The sequence below is a fragment of the Lissotriton helveticus genome, chromosome 6, assembly GCF_964261635.1.
Source record: "Lissotriton helveticus chromosome 6, aLisHel1.1, whole genome shotgun sequence".
In the NCBI taxonomy this organism is placed as follows: Eukaryota; Metazoa; Chordata; class Amphibia; order Caudata; family Salamandridae; genus Lissotriton; species Lissotriton helveticus.
Window position 1 is genome coordinate 640,881,483 of NC_136067.1, and position 23,954 is coordinate 640,905,436.

General features: G+C 46.4%; 1 long non-coding RNA gene across 1 annotated transcript in view; it reads left to right on the forward strand.

Annotated features, from left to right (window-relative positions):
• Window positions 1-23,954, forward strand: part of LOC144762815 (uncharacterized) — a 425,372-nt gene that overhangs the window by 274,981 nt on the left and 126,437 nt on the right. Inside the window, exon 6 of the long non-coding RNA XR_013596139.1 lies at window positions 942-1,091. This is a non-coding gene — a long non-coding RNA (uncharacterized LOC144762815). The remainder of the gene's footprint in view (window positions 1-941; window positions 1,092-23,954) is intronic.

Genomic DNA, 23,954 nt, shown 5'->3' on the forward strand with positions numbered 1-23,954 from the left:
AACCTTGGCGACGATTATTCCCCAATTCCTCTGGAAACTAACAGCGTGACAGTACTGAATGAGCATACACTGTCAATTTGGGAGTCTCCAGGGGGAAAAGGGTTTTGGGTGACAAGAAAGAGAGAGAGGAAACAAACATCCAGGTGTCTTTGCTCAGGACAGGAATTCTTCCGGGAATGTTTGATGGAGCGCTAAGTTTTCATCCAGCTGATGTGAGTTTTAGTTCTGTAGTTCTTGAGTTCTACCGTCTTGACACACTAATGAGAAAAATAATGTAGTGTGAGCTGTCTAGTGAATTAACATATATCACATATAATCATCACCTAATGGAAATATTGCTGCTTCATACCTAATGCACATAGGGGTTAAACATGAATGATTAGCAGTTATTCACTTGGGACTTCTGTTATTTCTCTGCTTGTTTCAATTGGTATCTAAATAAACAAATCAACACACATATGCTTATGACCATTATTATGAAATCCTCACAGGATATATCTGTATAAATACATTTTTACAAAGTCTGATACCTGTTTTCTCATGTTGAGGCAGGAAATGTAATTCTGCAATCATATGCTCTCTAGCAAATAAATGATGCTAATAATATCCAAAATAAAAGATAAAGAAAAGCACAATTGTTCATAACATTATCACAATGTCTGTAATTATTCAAGAGTTTGAGATAACTTTCTCGTAATTGCTGATTTTTGAGTGTCTCTTTTTTCTCAATATTACGGGTGGAAATGCACCATAAATTGTACCGTAATTGTCTTTAGAGTACACCAAAGTACATAAATTTGCAGAATTCAAAAATCTTGATCAGTAGTGTCTTTCTCCCAAATTCTTTTATCCGTAAGGAAATTGAAGTTCACTCCCTTGTGGTTGAAGAAACTGCTTCAGGTTACCTTAGCAAACCGACTCTACTTGTTTGTCTTTTACAGGAAATGTGGTATCAGGAAACGGGAAGGAGAAGTATTCGTCCTGGCCAGCTGCGCGCTGACAAAGAGGCTTTTCCAGGAAGACAGGAAGATAAGAGATGACTCCACGGGAATGAGAATGAAGTGCTAGATGATGGAGGATACGGGAGACAGGTGATTACCGGACACCAACAAGGCCAAGCTCTGAGTATTATCGGGAGCGATTTAAAAATTCTCACCTGACTCAATAATTTGAATACACGTTGTTTACACGTTGTATTGCCTGACGGTTAACACATGCTTGCATAATTGTCTATTTAGCGGTTGGCCCACAATTATGGTAATTCTCATGTGTGAGAGCTTTGAGCAGAAACGTCTGTTTCTCCTTATGGTGTACATGAAACATGAATCATTCTTAATGTTGTATGTACAGTACCATTTTAACAAAATGCTAGTTTAACAATATGTAAGTTACCCACAAAATACAAATAGACAATGTCCTTTTTCGGCAAACATAATACCACCTTGGAATACTGGAAAGACAAGCGAGCATGAGTGAGAGGGTTCAAATGACATAAAGTAAGGCGGGCATGAGTGAGGGAGACTAGAACTGTGACAGTTTCTTTCTGCAGCTCTTTTGCTTCTTTCTGCACCCTCTTGCCTCTTTCTCCACCCTCTACCCTATTTCTTCAACCCGTTACATATTTCTGTACATCTCTTGCTTCTTTCTGCACCCCTCGTGCCCCTTTAAGCATCCCTCTTCCCTCTTTTTGTACCTCTCTTGCTTCATTCTACACCTCTGTTGCTTCTTTCTGCACTACTCTTGCTTCTTTCTGCACGACGTGTGCTTCTTTCTGCACCCTTCTTCCCTCTTCCTGCGCCTGTCTTGCCTCTTTCTGCACCTCTGTTCCTTCTTTCTCCATTTCTTTTGTATCTTTCTCCACCTGTTGTGCTTCTTTCTGCACCCCCTCTTGTCACTTCCTTTACCCCTGTTCCCCCTTTTTCCATCTCTGCTGCTTCTTTCTGTACTTCTCTTGCCTCATTCTCCATCCTTAATCCCTCTTTCTGCACCTCTTGTTTTTTCTGCATTTTCTTGCATCTTTCTGCACCTCTGTCCCTTCTTTCTGCAACCCTTGTGCCTCTTTCTGCACCCATCTTCCCTCTTTCTGTACCCCATTGGCTCTTTCTGCACCTCTTTTCCTTGTTTCTGCACTTCTTTTGTTTCTTTCTGCAACACTCTTGCTTCATTCTGCATGCCTCTTGCTTCTTTCTGCACCCCACTTCCCAGTTTATGCATCTCTGTTGCTTTTTTATGCATTTTTCTTGCTTCTTTCTGCATCTCTCTTGCTTCTTTGTGCAAATGTAATGCCTCTTTCTGTACCCCTCACCCCTTTTTCTGCACTCCTCTCTCTTCTTTCCGTATAGCTGTTGCTTCTTTCTGTACTTCTTTTGTTTCCTTCTGCATCCCTTATGCCTCTTTCTGCACCTCTGTCCTTCTTTCTACACTTCTTTTGTTTCTTTCTGCACCTCTTTTGTTTTTTTCTGCTGCTCTCTTGCTTCTTTCTGCACCCCCTTGCCTCTTTCTCCACACCCTTTCCTTCTTTCTTCACCCCTGTTACTTCTTTCTGCACCTCTATTCCTTCTTTCTGCAATTCTTTTGGTTTTTTCTGTACATCTCTTTCTTCTTTCTGTACCCCTCATGCCTCTTTCTGCATCCCCTTCTCTCTTTTTGTACCCACTCTTTCTACACCTCTGTTCAATTGCTTCTTTCTGCACCTCTGTCCCTGCTTTATGCAACCCATGTGCCTCTTTTTGTACCCCTCTTCCCTCTTTCTGCACCTCTCTTGCCTCTTCCTGCCCCTCTGTTCCTTCTTTCTTCACGTCTTTTCTTTCTTTTTTCACTTCTCTTACCGCTTTCTGCACCCCTCGTGCCTCTTTCTCTACCCCTCTTCCCCCTTTCTGCATCTCTGTTGCTTCTTTCGGCACTTCCGTTGCCTTTTTACCCACCCCTCTTTCCTCGTTCTGTACCTCTGTTGTTTCTTTCTGTACTTTTCTTACTTATTTCTGCACCTCCCATGCCTCTTTCCGCACCCCTCCTCTCTCTTTCTGCACTCCTCTTGCCTCGTTCTACACATCTGTTCCTTGTTTCTGTACTTCTTTTGTTTCTTTCTGCACCTCTCTTGCTTCACACTGCTTCCCTCTTGTCTCTTTCTCCACCCCTCTTCCCTCTTGTTGCATCTCTGTTACTTCTTTCAGCACTTCTCTTGGCCTTTTCTGCACCCCTCATCACTATTTCTGTATCTCTTGCTTCTTTCTGCACTATACTTGCTTCTTTCTGCACCCCTCATGCCTCTTTCTGTACCCCTTTTCCATCTTTTTGTACCTTGCCTCTCTCTGCACCTCTGTTCCTTCTTTCTACACCCCCTTGCCTCTTTCTCCACCCCTCTTTCAGCACCTGTGTTGCTTCTTTCTGCACCACCTTTTCCCTCCTTCTTCCCCTCTGTTCAATCTTTCTTTACTTCTTTTGTTTCTTTCTGCACATCTCTTGCTTCTTTCTGCACCCCTTGTGCCTTTTTCTTCACTGCTCTTCTCTGTTTTTGCACCTCTGTTCATTATTTTTGCACTCCCTTTGTTTCTTTCTGCACCCTTCTTACCTTTTTTGCATTCAGCTTATCTCTTTCTGCAGTTCTCTTCTCATTTTCTGCACCTCTCGTGCCTCTTTCTCCACCTCACTTGCCTCTTTCAGCACTTCTCTTGCGTCTTTCTACACCTCTGTTGCTTCTTTCAGCAATTAAATTGCCTATTTCTGTACTTCTCTTGCTGCTTTTTTCACCTCTCTTGCATCTTTCTGCACCTCTGTTGCCTCTTTCTGCACCTCGGGTGCTTCTTTCTGTATCACTCCTGCCTCTTTCTGTACAACACTTGCTTGTTTCTGCTCCATTCTTCCCTATTTTGCATCCCTCTTGCCTCTTTCTGAAATCCTCTTGTCATTTTCTGCTCCTCTCGTGCCTCGTTCTCCACCTCACTTGCCTCTTTCAGCACTTCTCTTGCTTCTTTCTACAACTCTGTTGCTTCTTTTAGCAATTCTCTTGCCACTTTCTGTACTTTTCTTGCTTGTTTCCGCACCTCTCTTGCTTGATTCTTCAGCACTGTTGCCTCTTTCTGTACCTCAGTTTCTTCTTTCTTCACCCTTCTTGCCTCTTCTGCACCCCTCTTTCCTCTTTCTGCTCTTTCTGCTCCTCTCTTGCCTCTTTCTGCACCACTGTTCCCTCTTTCTGTACCTTTCCTGTCTGTTACTGTACCTCTCTTGCCTCTTTATGTACCTCTGTTGCTTCTTTCTGCACTTATCTTGCCTCTTTCTTCACCCTTTGTGCCTCTTTCAGAACTTCTATTGCTTCTTTCTGCACTACTCTTCTTTATTTCTGTACCCCACCTGCCTCTTTCTGTACTCCTCTTGCCTCTTTCTGCACCTCTGTTGGTTCTTTCTGTACCTTTCTTGCCTCTGTGCGCACCCCTGTTCCCTTTTTGTGCATCTATTTGGCCTGTTTCTGCAACTCTCTTGCCTCTTTCTGTACTTTTCCTGCTTCTTTCTGCACTTCTGTTCCTTCTTTCTGCACTACTCTTGCTTCTTTCTGCACAACGTGGGCTTCTTTCTGCACCCTTCTTCCCTCTTCCTGCACCTGTCTTGCCTCTTTCTGCACCTCTGTTCCTTCTTTCTGCACCTCTGTTCCTTCTTTCTGCATTTCTTTTGTATCTTTCTCCACCTCTCGTGCTTCTTTCTGCACCCCTCTTGTCACTTCCTTTACCCCTGTTGTCCCTTTTTCCATCTCTGCTGCTTCTTTCTGCACTTCTCTTGCCTCTTTCTCCATCCCTCATCCCTCTTTCTGCACCTCTTGTTTTTTCTGCACTTTTCTTGCATCTTTCTGCACCTCTGTCCCTTCTTTCTGCAACCCTTGTGCCTCTTTCTGCACCCATCTTCCCTCTTTCTGTACCCCTATTGCCTCTTTCTGCACTTCTTTTCCTTGTTTCTGCACTCCTTTTGCTTCTTTCTGCAATGCTCTTGCTTCATTCTGCATGCCTCTTGCTTCTTTCTGCACCCCACTTCCCAGTTTATGCATCTCTGTTGTTTTTTCATGCATTTTTCTTGCTTCTTTCTGCATCTCTCTTGCTTCTTTGTGCAAATGTCATGCCTCTTTCTGTACCCCTTACCCCTTTTTCTACACTCCTCTCTCTTCTTTCTGTATATCTGTTGCTTCTTTCTGTACTTCTTTTTTCCTTCTGCATCCCTCATGCCTCTTTCTGCACCTCTGTCCTTGTACACTTCTTTTGTTTCTTTCTGCACCTCTTTTGTTTCTTTCTGTTGCTCTCTTGCTTCTTTCTGCACCCCCTTGCCTCTTTCTCCACACCCTTTCCTTCTTTCTTCACCCCTGTTACCTCTTCCTGCCCCTCTGTTCCTTCTTTCTTCACGTCTTTTCTTTCTTTTTTCACCTCTCTTACCTCTTTCTACACCCCTCGTGCCTCTTTCTCTACCCCTCTTCCCCCTTTCTGCATCTCTGTTGCTTCTTTCGGCACTTCTGTTGCCTTTTTACCCACCCCTCTCCCCTCGTTCTGCACCTCTGTTGCGTCTTTCTGTACTTTTCTTACTTATTTCTGCACCTCTCATGCCTCTTTCCAAACCCCTATTCTCTCTTTCTGCACTCCTCTTGCCTCGTTTACACATCTGTTCCTTGTTTCTGTACTTCTTTTGTTTCTTTCTGCACCTCTCTTGATTTACTCTGCTTCCCTCTTGTCTCTTTCCCCACCCCTCTTCCCCCTTTTTGCATCTCTGTTACTTCTTTCAGCACTTCTCTTGCCCTTTTCTGCACCCCCCTTCACTATTTCTGTACCTCTTTCTTCTTCCTGCACTATTCTTGCTTCTTTCTGTACCCCTCTTGCCTCTTTCTGCACCCCTTTCCCATCTTTTTGTACCTTGCCTCTCTCTGCACCTCTGTTCCTTCTTTCGGCACTTCTTTTTTTTCTTTCTACAGCTCTCTTCCTTCTTTCTACACCCCTTGCCTCTTTCTCCGCCTCTCTTTCTGCACCCGTGTTGCCTCTTTCTGCACCCCCTGTTGCCTCTTTCTGCACCTGTGTTTCTTCTTTCTGTACGTCTTTTGTTTCTTTCTGCACATCTTTTGCTTCTTTATGCACCCCTCGTGCCTTTTTCTTCACTGCTCTTCCCTCTTTTTGAACCTCTGTTCATTATTTTTGCACTTCCTTCGTTTCTTTCTGCACACTTCTTACCTTTTTGCATTCCTCTTATCTCTTTCTGCAGTTCTCTTCTCATTTTCTGCACCTCTTGTGCCTCTTTCTCCACCTCACTTGCCTCTTTCAGTACTTCTCTTGCTTCTTTCTACACCTCTGTTGCTTTTTTCAGCAAATCTCTTGCCTATTTCTGTACTTCTCTTGCTGATTTTTTCACTTCTCTTGCATCTTTCTGCACTTCTGCTGCCTCTTTCTGCACCTCAGGTGCTTCTTTCTGTATCACTCCAGCCTCTTTCCGCACCCCTCTTTCTGTACAACACTTGCTTGTTTTGGCTCCATTCTTCCCTATTTTGCATCCCTCTTGCCTCCTTCTTAAATTCTCTTGTCATTTTCGGCACCTCTTGGGCCTCGTTCTCCACCTCACTTGCCTCTTTCAGCACTTCTCTTTCTTCTTTCTACAAATCTGTTGCTTCTTTTAGCAATTCTCTTGCCACTTTCTGTACTTTTCTTGCTTGTTTCCGCACCTCTCTTGCTTGATTCTTCAGCACTGTTGCCTCTTTCTGTACCTCAGTTTCTTCTTTCTTCACCCTTCTTGCCTTTTCTGCACCCCTCTTTCCTCTTTCTGCTCTTTCTGCTCCTCTCTTGCCTCTTTCTGCACCACTGTTCCCTCTTTCTGTACCTTTCCTGTCTGTTACTGTACCTCTCTTGCCTCTTTATGTACCTCTGTTGCTTCTTTCTGCACTTATCTTGCCTCTTTCTTCACCCTTTGTGCCTCTTTCAGAACTTCTATTGCTTCTTTCTGCACTACTCTTCTTTATTTCTGTACCCCACCTGCCTCTTTCTGTACTCCTCTTGCCTCTTTCTGCACCTCTGTTGGTTCTTTCTGTACCTTTCTTGCCTCTGTGCGCACCCCTGTTCCCTTTTTGTGCATCTATTTGGCCTGTTTCTGCAACTCTCTTGCCTCTTTCTGTACTTTTCCTGCTTCTTTCTGCACTTCTGTTCCTTCTTTCTGCACTACTCTTGCTTCTTTCTGCACAACGTGGGCTTCTTTCTGCACCCTTCTTCCCTCTTCCTGCACCTGTCTTGCCTCTTTCTGCACCTCTGTTCCTTCTTTCTGCACCTCTGTTCCTTCTTTCTGCATTTCTTTTGTATCTTTCTCCACCTCTCGTGCTTCTTTCTGCACCCCTCTTGTCACTTCCTTTACCCCTGTTGTCCCTTTTTCCATCTCTGCTGCTTCTTTCTGCACTTCTCTTGCCTCTTTCTCCATCCCTCATCCCTCTTTCTGCACCTCTTGTTTTTTCTGCACTTTTCTTGCATCTTTCTGCACCTCTGTCCCTTCTTTCTGCAACCCTTGTGCCTCTTTCTGCACCCATCTTCCCTCTTTCTGTACCCCTATTGCCTCTTTCTGCACTTCTTTTCCTTGTTTCTGCACTCCTTTTGCTTCTTTCTGCAATGCTCTTGCTTCATTCTGCATGCCTCTTGCTTCTTTCTGCACCCCACTTCCCAGTTTATGCATCTCTGTTGTTTTTTCATGCATTTTTCTTGCTTCTTTCTGCATCTCTCTTGCTTCTTTGTGCAAATGTCATGCCTCTTTCTGTACCCCTTACCCCTTTTTCTACACTCCTCTCTCTTCTTTCTGTATATCTGTTGCTTCTTTCTGTACTTCTTTTTTCCTTCTGCATCCCTCATGCCTCTTTCTGCACCTCTGTCCTTGTACACTTCTTTTGTTTCTTTCTGCACCTCTTTTGTTTCTTTCTGTTGCTCTCTTGCTTCTTTCTGCACCCCCTTGCCTCTTTCTCCACACCCTTTCCTTCTTTCTTCACCCCTGTTACCTCTTCCTGCCCCTCTGTTCCTTCTTTCTTCACGTCTTTTCTTTCTTTTTTCACCTCTCTTACCTCTTTCTACACCCCTCGTGCCTCTTTCTCTACCCCTCTTCCCCCTTTCTGCATCTCTGTTGCTTCTTTCGGCACTTCTGTTGCCTTTTTACCCACCCCTCTCCCCTCGTTCTGCACCTCTGTTGCGTCTTTCTGTACTTTTCTTACTTATTTCTGCACCTCTCATGCCTCTTTCCAAACCCCTATTCTCTCTTTCTGCACTCCTCTTGCCTCGTTTACACATCTGTTCCTTGTTTCTGTACTTCTTTTGTTTCTTTCTGCACCTCTCTTGATTTACTCTGCTTCCCTCTTGTCTCTTTCCCCACCCCTCTTCCCCCTTTTTGCATCTCTGTTACTTCTTTCAGCACTTCTCTTGCCCTTTTCTGCACCCCCCTTCACTATTTCTGTACCTCTTTCTTCTTCCTGCACTATTCTTGCTTCTTTCTGTACCCCTCATGCCTCTTTCTGCACCCCTTTCCCATCTTTTTGTACCTTGCCTCTCTCTGCACCTCTGTTCCTTCTTTCGGCACTTCTTTTTTTTCTTTCTACAGCTCTCTTCCTTCTTTCTACACCCCTTGCCTCTTTCTCCGCCTCTCTTTCTGCACCCGTGTTGCCTCTTTCTGCACCCCCTGTTGCCTCTTTCTGCACCTGTGTTTCTTCTTTCTGTACGTCTTTTGTTTCTTTCTGCACATCTTTTGCTTCTTTATGCACCCCTCGTGCCTTTTTCTTCACTGCTCTTCCCTCTTTTTGAACCTCTGTTCATTATTTTTGCACTTCCTTCGTTTCTTTCTGCACACTTCTTACCTTTTTGCATTCCTCTTATCTCTTTCTGCAGTTCTCTTCTCATTTTCTGCACCTCTTGTGCCTCTTTCTCCACCTCACTTGCCTCTTTCAGTACTTCTCTTGCTTCTTTCTACACCTCTGTTGCTTTTTTCAGCAAATCTCTTGCCTATTTCTGTACTTCTCTTGCTGATTTTTTCACTTCTCTTGCATCTTTCTGCACTTCTGCTGCCTCTTTCTGCACCTCAGGTGCTTCTTTCTGTATCACTCCAGCCTCTTTCCGCACCCCTCTTTCTGTACAACACTTGCTTGTTTTGGCTCCATTCTTCCCTATTTTGCATCCCTCTTGCCTCCTTCTTAAATTCTCTTGTCATTTTCGGCACCTCTTGGGCCTCGTTCTCCACCTCACTTGCCTCTTTCAGCACTTCTCTTTCTTCTTTCTACAAATCTGTTGCTTCTTTTAGCAATTCTCTTGCCACTTTCTGTACTTTACTTGCTTGTTTCCGCACCTCTCTTGCGTCATTCTTCACCACTGTTACCTCTTTCTGTACCTCACTTGCTTCTTTCTTCACCCTTCTTGCCTCTTCTGCACCCCTCTTTCCTCTTTATGCTCTTTCTGCACCTCTCTTGCCTATTTCTGCACCACTGTTCCCTCTTTCTGTACCGTTCCTGTCTGTTTCTGTACTTCTCTTGCCTCTTTATGTACCTCTGTTACTTCTTTCTGCACTCATCTTGCCTCCTTCTGCACCCTTTGTGCCTCTTTCAGAACTTCTACACTACTCTTCTTTATTTCTGTACCCCACCTGCCTCGTTCTGTACCCCTCTTGCCTCTTTCTGCACCTCTGTTGGTTCTTTCTGTACCTTTCTTGCCTCTGTGCGCACCCCTGTTCCCTTTTTGTGCACCTATTTGGCCTGTTTCTGCAACTCTCTTGCCTATTTCTGTACTTTTCCTGCCTCTTTCTGCACCTCTGTTCCTCCTTTCTGCACTACTCATGCTTCTTTCTGCACGACGTGTGCTTCTTTCTGCACCCTTCTTCCCTCTTCCTGCACCTGTCTTGCCTCTTTCTGCACCTTTTTTCCTTCTTTCTGCATTTCTTTTGTATCTTTCTCCACCTCTCGTGCTTCTTTCTGCACCCCTCTTGTCACTTCCTTTACCCCTGTTCCCCCTTTTTCCATCTCTGCTGCTTCTTTCTGCACTTCTCTTATCTCTTTCTCCATCCGTCATCCCTCTTCCCTTTTTGTGCACCTATTTGGCCTCTTTTTGCAACTCTCTTGCCTCTTTCTGCACTTTTCCTGCCTCTTTCTGCACCTCTGTTCCTCCTTTCTGCACGACTTTTGTTTCTTTTTGCACTTCTCTTGCTTCTTTCTGCACCCCTCTAGCCACTTTCTACACCCCTGTCCCCCATTTTTGCATCAATGCTGCTCCTTTCTAAATTTCTCTTGCCTTGTTCTGCATCCTTTCTCCCTCGTTTTGCACCTCTGTTGCTTCTTTCTGCACTTTTCTTGCTTCTTTCTGCACCTCTGTCCCTTTTTTCTGCAATCCTTGTGTCTTTTTCCGCACCCCTCTGCCCTCATTCTGCACCCTTCTGTTCTCTTTCTGCTCCTCTGTACCTTCTTTCTGCACTTCTTGTGTGTCTTTCTGCAATTCTCTTGCTTCATTCTGCACACCTCTTGCTTCTTTCTGCACCCCTCGTATTGTAAAACCTGCGGGTCGCGGACAATCGATATTTGCCCGGCGGTATTGCCTCTGTGACCCACGAATTATTAATCAATGAAGAGCCAGGCGCTGGAGACTGGAAAGCAGGAAACAAGGTTTTATTCTCTCCAGAGGAGAACACGGCAAAACAGACAGCAGGTATCGTTCTGAAGTGCTCTAACTTATTTCTGAGGCCTGGCCCCTTATATACAGCCTTTTGCGGTTTTATTACAGTTTACATACTCGTGGCAATGCTTTGATGTACGGAAAGACATTCCCGGAATCCCCCCTTCGGGCCCGTTCCCACACACATTTACAGTAGAAGTCCCCACCCTGGTCACAACAGGTGATGACTATCGCGCAGCTGGATATTCCGCCAATTCATGGAATGCGGGGTTCGATCGGATCTCATGGGGTGGGGGCTTTGATCAACTCGGGGGTCCTTTGATGAGGGGAGCTTTCTATTGTACGGGGAGGGGCAAGGAATAGTATCGGCAGAGCTGGGTGTCGGCCTGGGAACGAGGAAGACAAACGGGCACACGGGGAAAAAGGGGGTTTGCATCAAAGGGCCGGGGACCAGGAAAGGGAAGAAGGGAGGTGTTGCGCTGGGAACAGGATGAGGTTCTGAGGTAGAGCCGCGCTGAAGAGGGGTTTATGATTCAAGGCAGGTGCGAGCAGGGGGGGGTTGGTCAGCGTGCAGGCTTGGTGAGGGCGAAGGGCTATGTCGGGGGCCAGTGGCATGCAAAAAGGGATGGTCCTGATCGAGGCACCTAAAATGGCGGGCGCGCACGACAAAAGTGTAGCATCAGGGGAAAGGCAAGATGGCGCAGATAATGTTCACCAAACCGTACTAATTTTCCACAGTCCCCCCTTTAACATATTCAAGACATCTTGCTGGTTCATTTTCTACTCAGTTCTATTATGGTGGGCATAAGAAAAAGCAGTAGGAACCCTAGGTGAAGGAGTCGTAAACATTACATTTAAGATCTCTAGTTTTAGGAGGCGGACCTATTGATAAACTTTGATAAACTTGTTTAGCAGGAAAGTCATAGTAATGCAATACAAAAATGGTTCGAAGTGCGAGCAGTGAGTACATTTCATAAGGTGAACTGATGGATTGTTACATAATTAATACAATGTTGGCTGGGAGAGAAACGAGACGTAGCAGAAATGATAGTGAAGGAATGTTCGAAGTTTAGTAAGTTTTTCAGCAATTTTTTTCGTCTTCTGTTGGCACTGTGGAGCACCGGCGGTGGAGCTACGAGTCCAGCTCTATTCTAAGTTCCGTGTTGCAGGGCACGACCTTTCCTCTCGTTTCTGGTCAAAAAAAGGTCTTTTTCGCCCTGTGTCCTTTGGAATCAATAGTCAAAAGTTCAGGTGGAAGAAGAGGGTACAAATAGTCCATCAGGTAGGTCGGAGAAAAAGGGGGATGGAGCAAGGCCAGATCGGGAACAAACTAGGGGAACGAGAGATTTCTGGTAGGCGGGCTCATGACCGGGTCTAGAGAGCGGGGACTTCTCAGCACACATTCGAACATTGAGCAGGGGCATCAGGTTAGCCCTTTCCTCTCATTTTGTCGGAGATAGTGCCTCGTCCTGCAGCTCCGTTCAGTCGCGGTCTCGCCTTGGCCCATGTCGCAGACGTCCCATAGTCTGTAGTCCGGCCACGTGCTCCCACATCCGGTCCTTCTTTCCTCCGACAGCCGTACCCTTGAAGGAGTTTGAAAAGACAGTCTTTAGAGAATAGGTAGAGGAAAGTAATCACATAAGTCTATTTCTCTCCCAGCTCCAGGTAAATGAGAATAGAAACGTCCGTTATATTAGGGTTCACAACTGACATATTAATGATCGATGGTGAGCCTGCTGGATTTACTATGACTTTCCTTCACAACTGTTTACTATAGTCACGACAGTTCATCTGATGGGGACCCACCTTTTTAATACAAGCCTGACAATGCTTATACCGTTCTCTAGGGGTTTATATTTACAAAAAGGGTGTTGTGAGCTATCAACATGGTACTAATAGGCCTCTCGCTGAGGGACGAACATAGGCTAAACATTTTTCATATTATCACTGCATCCTGCCCTTTAACTAAACATTTTCACTTTCGACAAGGTCCATTGTAATGGTTTTCTTCGCTTCGGTCTAAACATTAACTTTGTAAAACATCATTCTGGTTCCTATGCAGCCTCGCATGGCCTGATTACTAAATTAGAAAAGACAGGGGTCTCATGGGAAGACAACTAGGGACATAGAAAACTGTGATGGGGGGGGGGCATCCTCTTACTGTGGGTTATAAGGGCACTATCGGCCGAAGGCCATAGTTCAGTTGGTGAGCATTCAGTGGCATTTCTCGAATTCCAAACTCTGAAATTTGCCTATATATAAAAAAATCATTTCTAGGAACCACAGCTGGCCTGTGTTAGTCGCGAGTCGACCCACCTTATACAATCGGGGGATGAAGGATAGTTAAAAACTCTTATCGGGGGGGCAACTGAACGCAATACTGGGTGCGTCCTGAGAAGATGGGAAGGTTTCGATTACCTTTATGGTTTGGGTATCGCGACAATTCGGGACGGGGAAGGTCGCGTCATCTGAGGCATTTTATCTCATAATAGGAGCCGCTGACATGTAGTTCCCTCATTTCGGGTCAGATTAGGGAACCTACCTTACCTGTCCTTTCCCTTATGGCCAATTCTCGGTTTCATCAAAATATTTTTCGGAAAGGAGAGGTGGTGACACAGCGTTAGGGTGATTGCATTAAAGACAAGTTTGTGCAAGTACTGGCGGTACTTGGAGCCAATCGGGTGGTGCGCTAGGGGTGGCAGTCTGCCAATTTCGGAGCTAATCGCTCGGCTGAGTAGGAGCGTGAAGGAGAGAGAGAGAGAGAGAGAGAGAGAGAGAGAGAGAGAGAGAGAGAGAGAGTGCAACAGCAGGCTAAATAGTACACGTGCTACATGGAGAGTGGCAGTGCATTTAAGAAAGGCTATTTAGTGCATTACACAGCAAAGGACATTTACGGGTCTGTGTTAGAATCTTGAAAGCATGCAGTTTGAGGCGGGCGAGCATTAGACAGGGTAGAGGGGACATGCTTTGAGAAGAGGAAAAAAGGAGGTACCATTGTGTCGCACTTTCTTGCATTCTTGGTCCTTCGACCAGTTGAGTCAACGCTTCAGTCACACACGCACATTCTCTCATAGTTTCGAATCACCCGTGACATGGGTTCATTCGCGCAGCCTGGGTTAAGGGTGATCACTTTTCATCAGATCATACTAGTTTTACGGGCTCGTTTGCTACATGAGTAGTTTGTAGGCGTGCTTAGGCGCCACCTTGCAGCGTTGGTCCGCTTCGCGTATTAGACGGGGCAAGGCTTCAGATCTTCGCCATACCTCGGTTGCGGCCCCTGATGTAACCTGTAGAGGGAGGGAAAAGAGGGGAAGGGAGGGGGGACAACATTCGCGCATATCAAATACATGGATTCGAGAGTCCTTTACTTACCTCATACTCGTCTTTCCTCCTCGGGGTAGAATCCCCGGGGATATGGTTTCTGGAGTCGGGGGGGCAGTGTGTCCTTATAGGTCGTGTGCGGGGAAACATAAAAAGGAAACCAGAGGTGCCTAGTGCGAGGTATCTAGTTAGTAGATGTATCTCACTATCGGGGTCCTTAAAGCTCCTTCAACACTGTGACGTTCTAAGGTTCTTCGGTTCTTGGGTCAGCTCTGTTCCCTAATACCTTTGGACGTCGTACTTTGTAACATTTACATCGTTTTATTTTACCCTTCTTTTACATTCCCTCATTTATACCGTTCGTTTTACCCATCCTTGGAAGCCGAGGTCTTCCTCCACGCGAGAGTTCATGAGTCGGTCGCGTACCTTGGAGGCAGAGTATCGTGTCGTAGATCCGATCCGTCCTCCGGGGCTGGGCAACCATCTTCTAATAACCTTAAAGAGAGAGCATAGTAGGGTGCACAGAAAAGAACTCTCCCGCCCCTCCCATATTCCAAATAAAGCATGCAATATCCGTTCATAATTTCGAAAAACCTTTATTTTTGCAAAATCATAGCACGTGGATTACGAGGGTGCAGTCGTATTTGGCCGGACACGGCAATGGCTAAAGTGCGTACAGTGGGGGGTGTTGTTTTGCAGCAATAAAAACATTAGAAAGTTTTATCAATTCATTTGTAGCGAACTAAAACGTCTATCAGTTGGCCGGGGGCTCGGGGGCGTTTATTTCATAATTTAGAAGCATAGTCGGACTAGTTGCAATCAGATTTCCTATATGCATACCGTGTGCGTGCGTCATAAGCGAGGTTATACATCAGCTATATATATAAAAAATATAATACATTGTACATTTGAAATCAACATTTTTAACGCGATCCCTTTCTACATGTTCGTCGAGTGAGCTCCCCTTTCTTCTTGTCAAGTGTACAAAGGGTCATATATGTCTCAGAACATTAAGTTTGTATGGTAAAAAGGAACACCACGAGGTGTTCGTAAGTTCCTATCGATACCGGCGCCATTTTGGGCGGGGCCGGGTCAATCCGGAAGCAGCATCAGAAAAAGTTTCTTACAACCGGCAGTTGGACCAGAGTCCTTTTCGGCAGTTCTAGAATTCATGCTAACAGAAGGAGTGGCAATGTCATGTTTATTTCGTTGGCGACCAAGGCAGTTGTCCCTTACCGGAGGCCTGCAGTGGCCGAGGGTTCCTCCGGGGACCTTTGTAGAATCTTCAAGGCTGTGGAGATGTTGTCGGAGGTGGGGGCTCGTGCTCCGGTGGGCGAGCAACCGAGTTACATTGCTGTTCAAAGTTACTCTAGCGGCCGAGGCCCGCCTTCCAGCGGACCCAGACGCCATTTTGGGGCCCTGCAGCAGTCCCCTCTCATCGAGTCTGCAAGAGTGGAAGAGACCTTTCTGGGGACAAAAATAGAGAGTGGAACTCCGTGTTGTGGAAGCGGGACATTCGGCTGGGGTGCGGCTGTGATGCCCCCACCTGGGGGGATGAGGGAGACTCGTTCGCGCCGTCTCCTTCTTCCGGTGCACTCCAGGCCGCTCTCTTCCATGGGCATGCACGATGGTCTCTCCACACCCTGTGCTCCACAAGGCCCATGCCCAGTGTTACGGAGGTATGGCCACCTGCGGCGCACATTCGGTGCTGCGCAAGTATCGGTGCAGTCATTGCATGTTCGGTGCTCCGAAAATATGGGCACCATTGCACGTTCGGTGCTGCGCAAGTATTGGGGCACCATCGCCTGGCTGGGGGTGTTCGGCGTTGGGCCGGGGGCTGGGAGACCTCCTATCCGTGGAGGTGGGAGAGGCTCGTCCGCGTCGCCTCTCCCTCCCAGCCCAACTTGGACAAATTGTTGTGGAGGTACGTGCAGGACATCCCGCCGCCCAGAGCTGCTGCGGCTGTCACGGAGGGGAAAAGAAAGAGGTGCCTCGTTCTTCACTGGACCGGGCTTCCTTAGGTTATCGGCTGCAGCCGGACTCAGTTGGCCCCGGTCCCTGGCCATTGGTGGCCGGACCGGGTGGACATGTGGCGGGACTACCTGAAACTATCCAGGGCCGCTGCGGTTGGGCCGAGGAGGCATGTGGCGGGACTACCGGCAACTACCTAGGGCCGCTGCGGCTGGACTCCGCTGGCCCCTGCCTCTCCTCCGGCTCCCCCATACGTTAAGATTTCCTGACCAAGTGTTGGCAGCAGGGCCCGCCTTATATGGGTTGCCGCCGGTTGGGCGTAGCCGTAACCCTGCCCTACTTTGGAAGGTTCCAGAATGTGGGGGGGGTGTTCTGTTGACTTTCATGTTCTACAGTTTACCGTTCTTGTTTTTCTAGCGTTACTGTGTTTTTCTTTGCTTGTTATGTTAAAATAAAAGTTCGTGTTTATCAGTGGCTTACTGATTTCGTTTCCCATTTCTTTCTTTCCAGGTTGTTTCATGCTAAAATTTCTATTAACATAGTTTATGTAACATGGAATCACGTGTAGGGGGATGACGCAGATTCATATATTACGTACACACAAACTCAGACAGGGGGGACAGTAAAAGCATGATACACAAGATCCAAAGACAAACATAAAACAGTGATTGGCCATAATTTTTTCTCTTTCTGTCTGTTAATTTAGAGCTGGGTTCCCGTCTTTACATTGTCCGACCTAGGAAAATTCGAACATGTCGCTGAAATCGTTCTGGCGAAATCTGTGCCATCGGGCATAATCAAACGTGGTGGTTCTATCTGGTCTGTCCATGTGAGTCTGATTCTTCGTTGCATCGCGCTTTTTCTCATTCTGCCGGCCTGTCCTTCCTGTCGGCCCTCTGCCCCTACTCACGCTCAGTAGAGTCGGGCATTGGGCTTTCCAGTGTCCGACATATCTACAAAAAGCGCATTGGTCTTGCCCTAAGTCTGGCCGTCTTTTGCGTAGTGTCGGGGGATAATTTTTGGGTCGTGGGGCCCCGGGGTTGTCCTGTCGATATATTTCTCTTCCTGATTTGTCCTCGTCTTTTCTCTGTCGTTGCATAGCCTCTCTGCGCCACATACCGAGACTGTCGAGCATAATAGGCGTTGTCTTATTATTGCGGAGGGCTATTTCCAACGTTTCTATTTTATCAAGGTCAAAGGATCCTACCAGTGGCCACTGTTTGTCTTGACTTTCTTTGGTATACCTGTGCCACAATTTATTATAGGCTATGGTAACTAATCCATAGTTTATGAACATGTCCTTATTAGGGGTGCCTTCCAGTGGAGCTATATGATCCACCTCTAATACACGGTCCGGGCTGAACCAATTATCAATCAGTGGGGAGAAGACAGACATGACGGCTCGCAACGAGGGACAAAAAGTCAGCACTGCCTATCTTATCACTGTGCGCAAAGACTAGACAGAATATTTCTATTCTACGTTGTTTGCAGGCAGTGAATACCTCATGAACAAATAGCAAAGAGTAACCAATAACGAGGAACAATCAATAATAAATAAAAATAGAATAGAATCAATGGGGAGAGTAAGTAGGGCGCAAAAGTCTGCGTCCTCTACCCTTTCACTATCCGCAAAGAGGAATCTGTTGTTTCCGGTTTGCAGACAGGGAATCTCCAGAAGACAATCTGTGAACAGTGGTTCGGGGTCAAAGAACCCAGTTAATCAGTGTGGGAGAGGGAATCTCCCAAAAACCGTTAATAAATAATAGAGTCAGTGGGGGAGAAAAATAGGCACGACGGCTACGTTACCTATCCTTCACTGTTTGCAAAAGGGAAAGAGCCTACTGTTTCTCCGCGTGCAGACGGTGAATCTCCAAATAAGTTAACAAAGAGTAATACTAGTATTTTTTAAACAATCAAGCAATTATTTCGCAATTCGTCGTGTTTACACGACCTTACCCGGACCGTATGGACAGTTTCTTGTCTTCCGAATCCAGCGCCCGTTCGTCCTCTTTTTTCTCGTATTTCTCACGGCACTCCTAATGGTTCCCAGTCAGGACCGTAGATCACTCGAGAGAGGTCTGTTCGGAACTAGTGAAGTTCGGATGATCGGCTGCCAGACGAGGGTCTATTGGGCAAGAGCTCTCCCGATCGTTGCAGTCGTTCACTCTGTCGTCGGGACCTCTCCCACTGGATCCACGAGTCGCTGATGGGCCCCACGTTGGGCGCCAATTGTAAAACCTGCGGGTCGCGGACAATCGATATTTGCCCGGCGGTATTGCCTCTGTGACCCACGAATTATTAATCAATGAAGAGGCAGGCGCTGGAGACTGGAAAGCAGGAAACAAGGTTTTATTCTCTCCGGAGGAGAACACGGCAAAACAGACAGCAGGTATCGTTCTGAAGTGCTCTAACTTATTTCTGAGGCCTGGCCCCTTATATACAGCCTTTTGCGGTTTTATTACAGTTTACATACTCGTGGCAATGCTTTGATGTACGGAAAGACATTCCCGGAATCCCCCCTTCGGGCCCGTTCCCACACACATTTACAGTAGAAGTCCCCACCCTGGTCACAACAGGTGATGACTATCGCGCAGCTGGATATTCCGCCAATTCATGGAATGCGGGGTTCGATCGGATCTCATGGGGTGGGGGCTTTGATCAACTCGGGGGTCCTTTGATGAGGGGAGCTTTCTATTGTACGGGGAGGGGCAAGGAATAGTATCGGCAGAGCTGGGTGTCGGCCTGCGAACGAGGAAGACAAACGGGCACACGGGGAAAAAGGGGGTTTGCATCAAAGGGCCGGGGACCAGGAAAGGGAAGAAGGGAGGTGTTGCGCTGGGAACAGGATGAGGTTCTGAGGTAGAGCCGCGCTGAAGAGGGTTTTATGATTCAAGGCAGGTGCGAGCAGGGGGGGGGGTTGGTCAGCGTGCAGGCTTGGTGAGGGCGAAGGGCTATGTCGGGGGCCAGTGGCATGCAAAAAGGGATGGTCCTGATCGAGGCACCTAAAATGGCGGGCGCGCACGACAAAAGTGTAGCATCAGGGGAAAGGCAAGATGGCGCAGATAATGTTCACCAAACCGTACTAATTTTCCACAGTATCTCTTTCACACTCCTCTTCCCTCTTTCTGCATCCCTCTTGCCTACTTCTGCACCTTTTTTCCTTCTTTCTGCACGTCTTTTGTTTCTTTCTGCACCTCTCTTGTTTCTTTCTGTATCCCTCTTGCCTCTTTCTCCACCCCATTTCCCCCTTTATGCATCTCTGTTGCTTTTTTATGCATTTATCTTGCTTCTTTCTGCATCTCTCTTGCTTCTGTCAGCACTCCTTGCATCTCTCACACTAATCTTCCCTCTTTCTGCAGCCTTCTTGCCTCTTTCTGCATCTTTGTTCCTTGTTTCTGTACCTCTTTTTTTTCTTTCTGCACCTCTCTTGCTTCACTCTGCTTCCCTTCTTGCAACTTTCTCTACCCCTCTTCCCTCTTTTTGCATCTCTGTTACTTCTTTCTGCACTTCTCTTGCCCCTTTCTGCACCCCTCTTCTCTCTTTCATTACCCCTCTTCCCTCTTTCTGTACCTCTGTTTCTTCTTTCTGCACTTCTCTTCTTTCTTTCTGTACCTCTTGTGCTACTTTTTGCCCCCCTTTTCCCTCTTTCTGCACCTTTGGTGCCTCTCTCTGTGCCTCTGTTACTTCTTTCTGCACTTCTTTTGTTTCTTTCTAAAGCTCTCTTCCTTCTTTCTGGAACACTTGTGCTTCTTTCAGCATCCCTCATCCCTCTTTCTGCAACCCTTTTGCCTCTTTCTGTACCTCTGTTGCTTCTTTCTGCACTCCTCTTGCTTCTTTCGACAACTCTCTTGCATCTTTCTGTACCACTTGTGCTTCTTTCTGCTTCCATCATCCTTCTTTCTGCACTGCTGTTGTCTCTTTCTGTACCTCTGTTCCTTCGTTCTGCAATTCTTTGGTTTCTTTCTGTACCGCTCATGATTCTTTCTGCACCCCTCTTGCCACTTTCTCCACCTCTTTTCCCCTTTTTTACATTTCTGCTGCTCCTTTCTGCACTTCTCTTGCCTCTTTCTCCATCCTTCATCCCTCTTTCTGCACCTTTATTGCTTCTTTCTGCACTTTTCTTGCTTCTTTCTTCACCTCTGTCCCATCTTTCTACAAACCTTGTGCCTCTTTCTGCACCCCATTCCCTCTTTCTGTACCCCCTCTTGCCTCTTTCTACACCTCTGTTCCTTCTTTCAGCACTTTTTTGTTTCTTACTGTAACTATCTTACTTCATTCTACACGGCTCTTGCTTCTTTCTGCTCCCCTTGTTCCTCGTTCATACTCCTCTTCCCTCTTTCTGCACCCCTATTGTCTCTTTCTGCACCTTTGTTCCTTATTTCTGCACCTCTCTTTTTTCATTCCTGTATCCCACTTGCCTCTTCCTCCACCCCAATTCCCCATTTCTGCATCTCTGTTGCTTTTTTTTGCATCTCTGTTGCTTCTTTCTGCATATCGTGCCTCTTTCTGTACCTCTCACCCCGCTTTCTGCACCCCTCCTGCCCCCTCCTGCCTCTTTCTACATCTCAATTCCTTCCTTCTGCACTTCTTTTGTTTCTTACTGCACTGCTCTTGCTTCTTTCTGTACCCCGTTTGCCTCTTTCTGCACTCTTCTTGCCTCGTTCTGTACCTCTGTTCCTTCTTTCTGCACTACTGTTGCTTCTTTCTAGACCACTCATGCTTCTTTCTGCACCCTTCTTCCCTCTTTCTGCACCCTTCTTCCCTCTTTCTGCACCCCTCTTGCCACGTTTTCCACCACTGTTCCCATTTTTGCATCTTTTTGCTTTTTTCTGCAATTCACTTGGCTCTTACTCCACCCCTCATCCCTCTTTCTGCACCTCTATTGCTTCTTTCTACAGTCCTCTTGGTTCGTTCTGCACCTCTGTCCTTTCTTTCTGTAACACTTGTGCCTCTTTCTGTACCCTTCTTCCCTCTTTCTGCACCTCTCTTGCCGCTTCCTGCCCCTCTGTTCTTTCTTTCTTCACTGCTTTTGATTCTTTCTGCACCTCTATTGCTTCTTTCTGCACCCCTATTGCCTCTTTTTCCACCCCGCTTCCCCCTTCCTGCATCTCGGCTGCTTCTTTCTACACTTCTGTTGCCTCTTTTTCCATCCTTCTTCCCTCGTTCTGCACCTCTGTTGCATCTTTCTGCACTTTTAGTACTTATTTCTGTACCCTTCATGCTTCTTTCTGCAGTCCTCCTGCCTCTTTCTGCACATCTGTTCCTTGTTTCTGTACTTCTTTTGTTTCTTTCTACAACTCTCTTGCGTCACTCTACTTTCCTCTTGCCTCTTTCTCCATCCCTCTTCCCTCTTTTTGCATCTCTGTTGCACCTTTCTGCACTTCTCTAGCTTCTTTCTGCAGCTCTTGTGCCTCTTTCTGCATCCCCTTTCCCTCTTTCTGCACCTTTCTTGCCTCTCTCTACACCTCTCTTTTTGCATCCCTCTTGCCTCTTTCCACAGTTCTCTTGTCATTTTCTGCACCTCTCCTGCCTCTTTCTGCACCTCACTTTCCTCTTTCAACACTTCTCTTGCTTCTTTCTACACCTCTGTTCCTTCTTTCAGCAATTCTCTTGCCTCTTTCTGCACTTCTCTTGCTTGTTTATGCAACTCTTTTTCGTCTTTCTATACCACTTTGCCGCTTTTTGCACCTCTCTTGCTTATTTCTGCAGTTCTCTTGCTTCTTTCTGCACGCCTGACCCTTCTTTCTGCAAACTTTGTGCTTCTTTCTGCACGCCACTTCCCTCTTTCTGCACCTCTCTTTCCTCTTTCTGCCACTATTTTCCTTCTTTCTTCACTTCTTTTGTTTCTTTCTGCACTGCTCTTGCTTCTTTCTGCACCCCTTTTGCCTCTTTCTGCACTCTTCTTGCCTCTTTCTACACCTCTGTTCCTTCTTTCTGCACTACTCTTGGTTCTTTCTGCACCACTCATGCTTCTTTCTGCACCTTTCTTCCCTCTTTCTGTACTCTTCTTCCCTCTTTCTGCACCTCTGTTTCTTCTTTCTGCTCTTCTTTAATTTCTCTCCGCTTTCTGCACCTCTGTTGCTTCTTTCTACAGTCCTCCTGGTTTTTCCTGCACCTCTCTCCTTTCTTTCTGCAACCCTTGTGTCTCTTTCTGCACCCTTCTTCCATCTTTCTTCACCTCTCTTGCCTCTTCCTGCCCCTCTGATCCTTCTTTCTCATTTGCTTTTGTTTCTTTCTGCACCTCTATTGCTTCTTTCTGCACCCCTCTTGCCTCTTTCTCCACCCCGCTTCCCCATTTCTGCATCTCTGCTGCTTCTTTCTACACTTCTGTTGCCTCTTTTCCCATCCTTTTTCACTCGGTCTGTACCTCTGTTGCTTCTTTCTGCACTTTTCTTACTTATTTCTGTACCCTTCATGCCTCTTTCTGCACTCCTCTTGCCACTTTCTGCACATTTGTTTCTTGTTTCTGTACTTCTTTTGTTTCTTTCTAAACCTCTCTTGCCTCACTTTACTGCCCTCTTGCCTCTTTCTCCATCCCTCTTCCCTCTTTTTGCATCTCTGGTACTTCTGTCTGCACTTCCCTTGCCCCTTGCTATCCCCCTCTTCTCTTTATGTTCCTCTGTTGCACCTTTCTGCACCTCTCTTGCTTCTTTCTGCAGCTCTTGTGCCTCTTTCTGCATCCCCTTTCCCTCTTTCTGTACCGATGTTGCCTTTCTCTGCACCTCAGTTTTTGCATCCCTCTTGCCTCTTTCTGCAGTTCTCTTGTCATTTCCAGCAGCTTTCCTGCCTCTTTCTGCACCTCACCTTCCTCTTTCAGCACTTCTCTTGCTTCTTTCTACACCTTTGTTACTTCTTTCAGCAATTCTTTTGCCTCTTTCTGTACTTCTCTTGCTTGTTTCTGCAACACTTTTGCATCTTTCTGCACCTCTGTTGCCTCTTTCTGTACCTCACTTGCTTCTTTATTCAGCTTTCATTTTTCTGCACCCCATTGCCTCTTTTTTACCCTCTCTTGCTTATTTCTGCAGTTCTCTTGATTCTTTCTGCACGCCTGTCCCTTCTTTCTGCAAACGTTGTGCCTCTTTCTGCATGCCTCTTCCCTCTTTGGAGCACCTCTCTTGCCTCTTTCTGCCACTCTGTTCTGTCTTTCTTCACTTCTTTTGCTTCTTTCTGTACCCCTCTTGGCTCTTTCTCTACCCCGCTATCCCCTATCTGCATCACAGTTACTTCTTTTTGCACTTTTTTAAACCTATTTCTGTACCCCTCGTGCCTCTTTCTGCACCCATCTTCTCTCTTCCTGCACTACTCCTGTCTCTTTCTGCACATCTGTTCCTTGTTTCTGTAATTCTTTTATTTCTTTCGGCACCACTCTTGCTCCACTATGCTTCCCTCTTGTCTTTTCTCCACCCCTCTTCCATCTTTTCGCATCCCTGTTACTTCTTTCTGCACTTCTCTTGCACCTTTCTGTACCCCACTTCCCTATTACTGTACGTCTGTTGCGTCTTTCTGCACTTCTCTTGCTTCTTTCTGTAAGCCTTATGCCTCTTTCTGCCCCCTTTTGCCTGCTTCTACACCTCACTTGCCTCTTTCTGCACCATTTGTTCCTTTTTCTGCACATCTCTTCCATCTTTCTGCACCTCTCTTGCCTCTTTCTGCACATCTCTTGGTTCTTTCTGCACTTCTCTCTCCTCTTTCTGTACCCCTCTTGGCTCTTTTGCATCATCTATTCCTTCTTTCTGCACTTCCTTTGTTTCTTTCTGCACCACTCATGCCTCTTTCTGCACCCTTCTTCTCTTTTCCTGCACGTCTCATGGTTCTTTCTGCACTGCACTGCTCTTGCCTCTTTCTGTAACCCACTTGCCTCCTTCTGTACCTCTGTTGTTTCTTACTGCATTGCTCTAGCTTCTTGCTGCACCTTTCTAACCTTTCTTTACCCCTCTTGCCACATTCTGCACCCCTCTTGCCTCCTTCTTCACCTCTTTTGGTTCTCTCTGCACTGCTCTTGCTTCTTTCTGCACCTCTTTTGCCTGT